Raw genomic sequence first — 10,561 nt, 5'->3', positions numbered from 1 at the left:
GCCTATAGCCAATGGCTTGAGGGTGTCCGGTAGGGCTTAGCCCTATAGATGACGGACGTTCTCTGCGGTGACTGTGGCAGGGCCCAATACTTTTACTGCCAGCAGGAGATAGCCCAGGTCTCTGGCGCTGAGCCCGCGCCTGTCAGCAGAAAGAGTATCTTAAATCCAAGCTGTGTGCTCCCTCCTGTCTGTATTCGCAATGTACCTCTGTTGGTTTTCTAGCCTGTTCTTATACGGCCTGTCTTTGTTTTTTAGATTATTCCATCTCTGAGCAGAAAGAGAAAGTTGAAGTTTCTGCAGTGCTGCAGTTGCCGACCGAGGCAACCAAACGCCCGGCGGCTTCCGTCAGCGAAGATGCTCCATTCACAGAGTCTGCGGAAGAGGTTAGCGAGGGCTTTGAAATGTTAGGGTCTGTGCAAGGTGCGAGAGCAAGCGGCTCTCCCTACTGCATCTTGAGGTTGAGCCTGCTCTGAGCCTGTACAGCAGTAGGTGGTTCTTTTGCATTTCTAGCAGGCAGCTCTAATGTGGGCTGGGTTTGCCTTACTCAAGCCTGCGTCCTCTGCTCCGGCACTGGCAGCTGCGGGAGGAGCAAACTGTTTGTTGTCTTCCAGATACTTGAGAATGGTTCAAGTTTATAGTTTTAGTGTGTTTGCAAACTGTTATTCTCTTTCTCAAGCTTGTGGTTAAGGAATCAATATACACTACCTGACAAGAAAAACTGCATACTTGCTCTGGATAAACCGCTTTCTGCTCATTATCCACCAGTCCAGGAGAGCGTTCCTGTAGGACTTTGGCTCTGTAAAAATGAGCCACCTTGACTGCCTAGTTTGGTTCAAAGGTGTAGTGCAGTTTTTCTTATTGCCCCATGGGATTAGAGGGCTAAGAGACTGTCGGGCTCTAGTTCTTCGTTCCTGAGAGAGTCGTTAACTCTTATTTGTACAAAATATATTTCTCAAGGGCCGAACTATCACCCTTTGGAATGTTTAGAAGCCGACTGAGTGATAACTCAGTGACAAGACTGTATTCTTTTAATTGCTGCACATATGAGAGCCTGTATTCAAAATTTAAAGCGTACCTGTCAAAGGTCCTGCCAAGATTTGCCGCCTTCTGCAATCTGAACCAGCAAGTCATGGTCCCCAAGTCATAGTAGAGCTGACTAAGCCTCAGGAAGTGTGTTTGCTGGGATTCACATTCAGGTTACACTCACGCTGGTGCTTTTTTGTTGTTTTCTTTTAAGCCTGGGTCCACTTCTTTAGAGCCTTCCACTAAAAGACCACGATTTTCGTCACTCGAGGTAGCCGTGCTGCAAATTGGTAAGGCTGACATCAAGTTATACGACTTGTTTCATTTTCACCCTACCTTGTGTACTGTCCAAGTCTACCCCTAGGGTTCTGTAGGGATTATGGCAGGCACGGGACGAGGCAGCATCTGGGAATACTTGAGCGTGACCTCTGTTTCTTACCCGCATCCTTGCATTGCTTCTGGAGTGGAGCCGGGCGTCGATCTGGTCGTCTCGGTACCAGAGCTGCCTTGGATGCAGTCCTTCCGTTCTGATAGGTCCACTGTTAGCTTGCCAGAAGCAAATTGTTTTCAATGGTCCTTTTAGGTAGTAGATCCTGAGGAGCCTTTTGTATTTCAGGTTTCGGCTGGCAATACCTTGTGCGCGCAACTTGCTGCAGTTGCCGGTGTGAAAACCTGAAAATGTCCTAAAGTGACATAACACAAATCATATGATGATGTGAGAGAGAAAATGACAATTTATCTTTGGTGAAGCTCGTTACTGTAAACTCATAAACCTCTTCAGTTTCCTTTTATACTTACCGATGCCTTACGCTCTTCTCTCGTAGGTCAAATGCCGTGTGGGACCCATGCTCGCTTGACTAAGGAACCACTCTCTCGTCCTGACAAGACAATTCCCCGTCTGAGGTAAAAATCCTTCTGTTTTCTTTGACTTCTTCCCCGAAAGGTTTACTGCCTATGGTAAGGGAGGTCGTCAGCTGCTTCCCCCCCGAAGTACCAATATTAAACTTTTTCTTTAAATCCAGCTACTTAATTGACACAGGAGATTAGCTAGAGATTAAAGGTCTGCGGTAAGAGGAAGCGTTGAACTTGGGAGGAGGCTGAGGACACAATCAACAGCGTATCTTCAAGGCAGTTGTTGTGATTTTCACTTTTACTTCTCTCTACTTCCCCATTAGCCAGTTGAAGACAGCAGGTCTTCATCTGAAAGTCATAAACATCTCGTGTCTGTCTCCATCGTCATCGGTGTACGTGCTTGACAAAGCAGGTGGTGGTGGAGGTGCACATTGGAATGTTCTCTTGATACCGTTTCTTTTGCCGTTGATGTTTTGAGCACAAGCCGGAAGGGCAAACAGAGCATCAAAGCTGCTCCAGACAGCTTCTTACCACTGAGGCCACCAGTTAAGGAGTGCGCTGCGCCAGAATCCGCCACTGCAGATGAAAATCCATACCATGAAAATGATACAGAAGAGAGTTTCTCATGTAATTTTGGGTGCGCTGAGTTTAAGCGCACTGCATTTGAGAGCAGGTCAAGACTCTGCTGTCGGCGTCTCATCTGCCAGTCGTTGCTTATTGTGGTTTGGCTCATATTTTGGAGCAGATCTGGAGCCTGAGAAAGAGATTCCTTTCAGAGGAAGCTAAACCAGAGAAGTTCCTGGGGAAGGTGTCTAATGCACTCCAACCGCTACTGAGCATATAGTCCCTGAGGTCAGAGCAGGGCAGGTCTGAAGTAAAATGTCCCAGCAGTATGGATGTTGTGGACATTGCCATTCTCAGCGTCAGCATAACCTTTAACAAATAGATTGAGCAGAATTGGTCAGGGCTGGTTGAAATGAACGCTGTCTTGTCCCACAGAGTAAAGTGGCCTCCTCAGGTTAATGCAGATATTTGTCGGATGTGCAAAGAATATTTTGTTCTTCTTAAAGAAAAACCCCAAAAGCCAGCGTGAATTGGTACGCACTGATAACAATTGCCCCCCGTATAAAAATTGTGATTCTCCTCTGTTGTTTGTTTCCTGCCCCAAAGTGTTCAAGCCTCCTCCAAGGAACCAGTGGCGACTGTGAGTCACCGGGAAGAACCAAAATACGGAGGAGATGTCTATCCACGTGCAACACTCAGGACCGGTGAGTATCCCCATGATTCCAATCCGTTCCACTTTGTAGGTAGACGTCAAATCCGAATAGGGCATTTCTTACACACTCGCAGATGACGTTCCGAGTTCAAAGTGCTTGCCAGAATTCGAACTTCCTGACCATACCGTCATCCTTCAAAGTTTTTCCTTTTTTTTTATTTATCACTCAGAAATGGAGAGCTGTGTACATCTGATGGTGATTGAAAGTCGACTTCTTGTTTTCTTACTACTGCTTTTCTGTGCAGGTGTCGAATGTATAGATGTTTGCTGCCCGCAGCGGTCGCAGAGAGGTGATACGATCAGGTAGAGTCTCTTCTAATGATGCTTCTTGTTCCTTTTGGCTCTGCGCGTGTATCTCTTTCAGCCGCTGGTAGAGTCTCGAAGATGACCAACGGTCTTTGATCGTCTCAGTGCTGTGAAAGAGAAGTAGCTAGCTTGCGGCTCCGGAATTGCTCGCAAGCCAGTTGCATCTCCAACACAAGCGAGAGCCGTGCTGCGTGACAAAGAGGGTTGTGCTGGTGTGGTGTTTGCTGTGGGAAGAAAGCCAGTAAGGGTGCGAGTGGTGGCCGTCCCAAGTTGTCCTTGGATGTGCAGAATCCGTTTTTGTTTGTGAGTCGTTCTGCCGAGCCATCAATGAGCTGACATTTCACTTCTTTCACTTGGAAACCCGCATCCTAAGCAGAAGGATTAGAGAGCTTGTAAAGCCTGGTGGGACTTGAGGCAGTTTTGGGGACTTTGTAAGTCCCAAAGGATGCCTGGGGTTTGCCTAGGAGGGGGAAAAAGGCAGCGTGCAGTTGGGTTTGAGAGGCCAGCGGCCTCATTGGTATTGGCTGTCTGAGCTGGCAGGACTGTGAGTTGCGACGGCTTTGCGGTCTTTATGGAAACAGGTTTTTGGGGGCAGTAGGTGCAGCTACAGGGAGAGATTTTGTACGGCGGTAAGATGCACGCATCTTTCTGCAGTGACCTGCCCTTACATGAGAGAGGAGAAAGCGTAGATGGGAGCAGAGGGAGGTTCAGTTGCAGCAGTCCTGTTTTGTAGCTAATTCTGTCCCTATTCTTCTCCCCGCTTTAAAAACTAGTGCTGTATTTAGCCTTGCAAAAGCCTTTCTTGTCCAGAGGGTGAATTCTTGAGAATTCCATGGGACAGGACGGATATAGAGCTCGCTTCTCTCTCTCCCTCTCCTGGCAGGTACTGCACACCAGAAGAAAACTCTGCGGAAGAGGAAGGAGCAGTGAAAGAAACCATCGCAGGGGTAAGCTTGTGTTATTCCCAAGGAAAATAGAGCTCTTTGTGATGAGAAACTTCAGCACTCTTCACATGACTTCCTCAACAATATCTGTATTTGCCCAGGTTGTTTTTCCCCGGGAAAGCGGGAGCGTTATTTGATGAGTAGCGCTATCGCCAAGTGTTTTCCGCTGCCGTTAATTTTGTTTCTGGACTATTAGGAGCACACTACACTATACGGTTTTGATTCTTCCCCTTTCACGTGTTGGGTATAGCCTCAAAATCTTTAGCGCACTGACTTGGTTGACCTGCAAAGCTGGACTGGGGTGTCTTTAGTCTTATCTTGTTTGCTGGGATAGGAAGTACGTCTCTTTGACTTTCACCTCTGGTCAGGGTTGAGGTCAAAAATAAAATTTTAGTCATGGTAATCAGAAATAGTAGTCTCAATCTCAACTTGATACCTACACGTGGAGGCTTTGCTGGGGTTCTTAACGCTAGCCCAAGGCAAAGGAGCTTTCTGCCTCTCTTGCCTCCGAGTGCAGCACTCCATGGGTGCACAGTTGGAATGCAGTCGTCAAGAAGAAGTAACTTTGGAGTTTGCTGGTTGCATGGGTGTACAAAAACCCTTCCAGTTTTCTATATAAGCAAGATTTTCTGTCCTGTCCCCAAGGAAACAAATCTGTGCTTGATTGCTAGCTTAACGTCCGTTTGTCTAACAGAGGCAGCGTGGCACAGAAATCTTAGAAGATGCCTTATTCCGAGGACACCCTACACCTGTTCCGTCCAAAAAGTCAGCCAGCCTCGATGTGGAGGAAAAGAAAGTGCCAAGATTGGGAAAAACAGCGGAACGCTTTCCTCCGCTCACAGAGGTACCGTAGGCGACAGTCTGTGAGACAAAAGAGAAGGTTGTGGCAGAGCTGCAAGGAAGTCCTCTTCTTCTCGGTGGTTCTTAAGGCGCTTTGAAATCTGAAGAACTTGCATTGAACCTGTTAGCGAGTGGCTGTGGTTGTGGCTTCACAGTGCGAGGGTCAGCACTAAAGCTGCTTTGAAGGATTTTGTGTGCTCCCCGCGCTCCTTCAGTTGTGCTGCCCTAAGGGTTTGTGGGCCTTCTGTTAGCGGGACGGCTGCCTCAGTTTCCCCCTTTGCCGTTCCCTTTGAAGTCCCCCACCTTCACGTTCTTTCAGGCTCCTGACTTAGCTGCCTCGGTACGGAGGATGCCCGCTGGGGTTGGCTTAAACCTGGGTATTGCGAGGGCCGCAGCAGCACCTGGGAAAGGGGGTTGCCAGAGTTGTGTTCCATTTTCAGCTGCTTGAGCGTGTTTGCTAAGTTGACGGGTTTTATCCCCACGTCCTTGGTGAAAAGAAACGGCAGCAAGCCTGGGCTGTGAAGTTCAAAGTTAGGATGCTGAAACCAACCAAGCAAGGCAAAAGCGCTATCGCTCACTGAGGCAAGAAACCGTCGAAGGCAGTTGCTCTGTCACCTGAGCTGAATTTACAGGCCGTGTTTCAGTGGAAAGCTGCCCCCAGGTCAGCGTGCTCCATGCTCTGTTTCACAAGTCCTTCCCCATTGAATTGTTCCTTTCAGGCCATGGAGAGAGAGGTCAGTGCCGCATTTGGCAGAGGTGAGCCAGATGAGATCATGAGCAGTGCCTTCAAACTAAAGGTCACTCGCGAAGACATCCGCACGCTCAGGAACCTTTGCTGGCTAAACGATGAGGTAAAACCAGCTGCAGCACAGGGCTAGTCTCACTCAGCCTTTATTGAAAAATACCCCTCCGCCCTGTACAGAAGTCGCGTCAACGTTCTTTGACGACCTCCGCTGCAGAGCCTAGAAATCTCTGTACACTTCTTATTTGAGGTGTTGAAGGGTCGAGCGTTTCGGGAAGTTCCGTTACTTCTTGTATGACGCAGCTTCCAGGAGTTCGTCCGGGTTATTGGCGTGGGTGGCAGGTGTTTTGATCAAACTGCCGATGTAGCCCCGTGTGAAATCCTGGGAACAAAAGCTGACAGCTGAGGCTGGAGTTCTCTCCGCTGCATGCTTAAGGGTGGCCAGAAAAGACGTGGTGCTGTATTTTTGGTTGGGGAAGGCAGCGTCATATGTTTACACCTCACGTTTCCTCTTTATGGTACAGGTGGTTAATTTCTACATGGGTCTGCTGATGGAAAGAGGCAAGAAGGAAGGCTATCCAGCAGTCCACGCGTTTAGTACTTTCTTTTATCCGAAACTAACATCTGGGGGCTACGAGTCGGTCAGAAGGTGGACCAAGAGTGTCGATGTCTTTAAGCAGGACATCCTCTTCGTGCCTGTGAACTCGCGAGCACACTGGACACTAGCCGTGAGTCCCACGGGCTTTTTCTTTAGAATTGGACGGGGAGCAAAAACTGGCAAGAGAAGTCATGTAGGTGTTGGGGGGTGTGCGGCACAAGGTTGTGCTTTGCCTAACGGTCACCTTTTAATAACAGGTCATAGATCTGAGGAAGAACACCATCACGTACTTGGACTCGCTTGGGCAGAAAGGGGACAAGATTTGTCAGACTTTGCTGTAAGTAACCGCTCCGTCACTGCTTTTCTGGTGTGAATGAGGAGAGGGGTTTTAGATTTAGTCCCTGTAAGGCGACTGCCAGTTTTCACGTGGCTTGTAGATAACCAAGCAGGAATCTTGGCGTTGCTTGCTGCGACTTGTCTGGCATCGACTGCTTATCTGCTGTCACAGCGTCCCCTGCACCCAGGGTCTGGGGTGCCTGGATTCTGCCACCTTCCCGTGAGAGGCACAGCCAAATACGCCATAGACCCGTGGCACACGTGTGCCGACTTTGTTAGTCGGAGCCCAGGATGTGGGATCAAGGCACCCGGTGGAATTACGGCATTACAGTTCCTTGCTTGGTTTGTCTCTTTGTGCTCTGATAACATGTGATTTGGGGCTTTTTGACCTCTCCGAAGCAATGGAGTCGTTGGCCTCGTTCTTGACCATTAGCTCACAGCCTCTCCCCGTGTTTGTAAGTTTCAGATTGGGATTTTTCCTCAAAATCAGCCTTAAATCAGCTGCGGTGAGGATCCTCTGACATTTTACCGTCCTGCCGTCCGTCTTCCTGTGATCCTTCAGCCGCTTTATTTTGTTGTTGGCCTAAATTACAGAGATGAAAAGGGATTTTTTTTTTCCCTTTTGTTTTAACCAGCCAATACCTGCAAAAAGAAAGCTGGGAAAAAAGACAGCTGGAGCTGGATGTTTCAGAGTGGACTCTTCACAGCATGGAGCCACGTGTACGTGAGCACCCCTTGGGTTTGAAATGGGAACTGTAAGTGCTGCTTTGGGGCCCAGATCCTGGCCCGTGGCAAAGAAAGGGTTGAGCTGATGTTTCTCGAGGAGTTGATAGTAAAAAGCAGTCCCTAAAGACCGGATTTAAGAAAGGTCACTTAAGAAAGAGGCGGTGCGAACCTTGAGACACCTCGCAGGGGGGAGGGCTGCTGCGCCTTCTGGGCCTGCCAAAAATTTGGATCGTAGTGTCCGAGTCCGGGAGGCAGAGGGGAGGGATGGTGAGCAGTGAACTGGGTCTGTTCCTCGTGGGCGGGAGTGGGTATTGGGGATTAGGCAAGTAGGGTCAGGAGTGTGCGGTGAGCGCAGTGTCGGTGTGGGTAATGTGCGCTGCTTCCAAGTTGCTTTTCTTTTGAGACAGAGGGAAATCCTCCATCTTCTTTGCATTCCTTAGGAGATCCCTCAGCAGCTGAATGGAAGCGACTGCGGCGTCTTTATGTGTAAATACGCAGATTACATCGCCAGAGAGAAACCATTCAACTTTAGCCAGGTGAGTGAAGGTCATAAACCCCTCCAAGCCCCTCTCGCCCAGGGACAGGAGCCAGGGAGGTTAGGCAGCAGCTCTTCATTGTGTCCGGGGCAGGGGCTGAGGTTTCGTACCCCGTTTCGGTGCGTAGTTGCTGGGATCAGAACTTCCAAGTGGCCTGGGCAGGGCAGAGCTGTGGTTCTCCATCCCCGCCTTTGGGAGCTGCTGCCGGTGAGATTCCTCTTGGGCAAGATACTGCCGCCAGCGGGTTTGGCATATCTGGGCTCGGTATCTTTTGGAGAAATGGCTTCTACCCTTTGACCAGTCAAGACACCGCTTCTTTTTATTGATTTCGTTTTAGACGGGTCTTTTATTAGCGTGCTTGTAAGCTGTCGCGCGGTCAAGTCAATCTGGTTTTGTCGGGTTGTCGTGTCACCCTCTTAGGAACCGCGTGGGGTGTTATACCCAAACGGTTGACAGTTCCTAAAGGGAACTTCCTATTAAGGACTCCGCTGGGCGTTTATGCGTGTTTGCCGCCTCTTTCTACCGTGACGTCATTATTTAATTTCTCTTTTCTTTCTCTTCTCTTTTCAGACTCACATGCCATACTTCCGGAAGAAGATGGTGTGGGAGATAATCCACCAACAGCTGCTGTGACACGTGGACTCTTAGAGTTCTTATTTTGATTACGTTTCTTCGACCTTAGTTACTTTTCTTAGGCCTTTAGTTAGTTTTCTTAGACCTTTAGTTACATTTCTTAGACGAATTTTCCTCTTTAGGTTATGAAGTAGAAGTTAAGATGGTTTATTCCCCCCACCTCCCTTATTTTGGAGACAGTAACTCTGGGGTTTTGGTACACAAGTTTTCCTCTTTAGCTTATGAAGGAGAAGTTAAGATGGTTTATTCCCCCCACCTCCCTTATTTTGGAGACAGTAACTCTGGGGTTTTGGTACACAAGTTTTCCTCTTCAAGTTATGAAGTAGTGGTTAAGACAGTTTATTTCCCCACCACCACCCCCCACCCCCCCTTATTTTGGAGACAGTAACTCTCTTTGAAATTAGCTAACGCACCTTAAGCAAAAGCCAGAAAGGTGGGTGTGACCTCGTTAAGGGCAGAGTGAAGAAGGAACATCGTCAACTTCCATGGCTGAGCCGCACGCTCGCGCCTCGCAGCGCACGCGACCACGTTACAGACAAATGGGAAACATCTGTGGTGGTGGTTACAGTTGTGTTTGCCCACCTTACCTTCCCAAGGACAACGTGCTGAACTACCGTCTCAAAGAGAGTTTTCCTCTGTTTCTGGAATATCTACCATCTCCTTGATTCCTAAAACTGGATTTGTCACGACCACGGAAAGAAAGCGTTTACCATCTCTTGATTTCTCACCAAAGCCCCTGTCCTTTGGGCTGGTTTGGGGTTGGCTTTTTTTGCTGCCTCCAGGGAGTGATCTAATGTGAAAAGAGAAGTATTTATTTCTTTATATAATATAAATATTTATTTTAATAAAAAGAGCCTTAATGGAAGGAAACTCTCCCTGTGTCCTGGTTTGAGGTAAAAGAGAACCAATTTTGTTCAGTAACTTGGCTTCTTAGCTGGGCCTCTTCTACCAACTGAAATTAACTGCCTATTGTGCCGTCAGCGTTCACTCTCTCAGAGCGATAAGAGCAATGGTTACAGCTGATGCCCAGGCATGGGATGCAGAGAGGCTCTTGCTTATACTTATTGCTATAACCCCCACGGCCAACCAGCTTTGTTATTTGCCCCGTTGGAGGGTCGGAAGTGGAAAAGCATAGTGGGGTCCCACCTGCGGGGAGGAGCGACAGGACAGGTGACCCAAAACTGACCAACAGGGTATTCCATCCCATCTGCCTCATGCTCAGTAGAAAAGGGACCAAAGGGATCAAAGGGTTCTTCTACCTGGGGAATGTTTACTTCGCCCTTTGATAATTATGCTGATGTGACCCCATCAGAGCTGGGGCATGGCAACCTTCTGGGCTCTGAGGATAAGGACTGGTACCTTGTTAAGATCGTGATTTTGTTGTTGATGCTCCTGAATGTGGTGCAGGGGTGGTTTCTTGTGAAACATCTGTGCAGGGGCTGCTGGAGGGGACCGTGCGCTGCCGCCACTCAGACCCGCGCAGCCGCTCGGCGATCTGCAGCGGCGCGAACCGCGGCCCCGCCCGGCCCGGCCGCAGCTGCCCCCCCCGGAGCAACGGCACCACCGGCAGCCGCCTCCCCCACGGCACCGGGGCCACCGGCAGCTGCCCCCCCCCGGAGCAACGGCACCACCGGCAGCCGCCTCCCCCACGGCACCGGGGCCACCGGCAGCTGCCCCCCCCCGGAGCAACGGCACCACCGGCAGCCGCCTCCTCCACGGCACCGGCGCCACCGGCAGCCGCCCCCCCCA

General features: G+C 49.5%; 1 long non-coding RNA gene across 1 annotated transcript; it reads left to right on the top strand.

Moving 5' to 3' along the window:
* The first annotated feature begins 7,578 nt into the window (after positions 1 to 7,578).
* LOC309684564 lies at positions 7,579 to 8,811 on the top strand. The gene is made up of 3 exons (XR_014270306.1): positions 7,579 to 7,637; positions 8,084 to 8,179; positions 8,750 to 8,811. It is a non-coding gene; the product is annotated as an uncharacterized lncRNA (long non-coding RNA).
* The last annotated feature ends 1,750 nt before the right edge of the window (positions 8,812 to 10,561 follow it).

The sequence above is a fragment of the Vanellus vanellus genome (genome assembly GCF_965231255.1).
Source record: "Vanellus vanellus genome assembly, contig: HAP1_SCAFFOLD_33, whole genome shotgun sequence".
Classification (NCBI taxonomy): domain Eukaryota; kingdom Metazoa; phylum Chordata; class Aves; order Charadriiformes; family Charadriidae; genus Vanellus; species Vanellus vanellus.
Note: the sequence above shows the minus strand (reverse complement) of the source record. Positions and strands in the feature narration are given on the sequence as shown.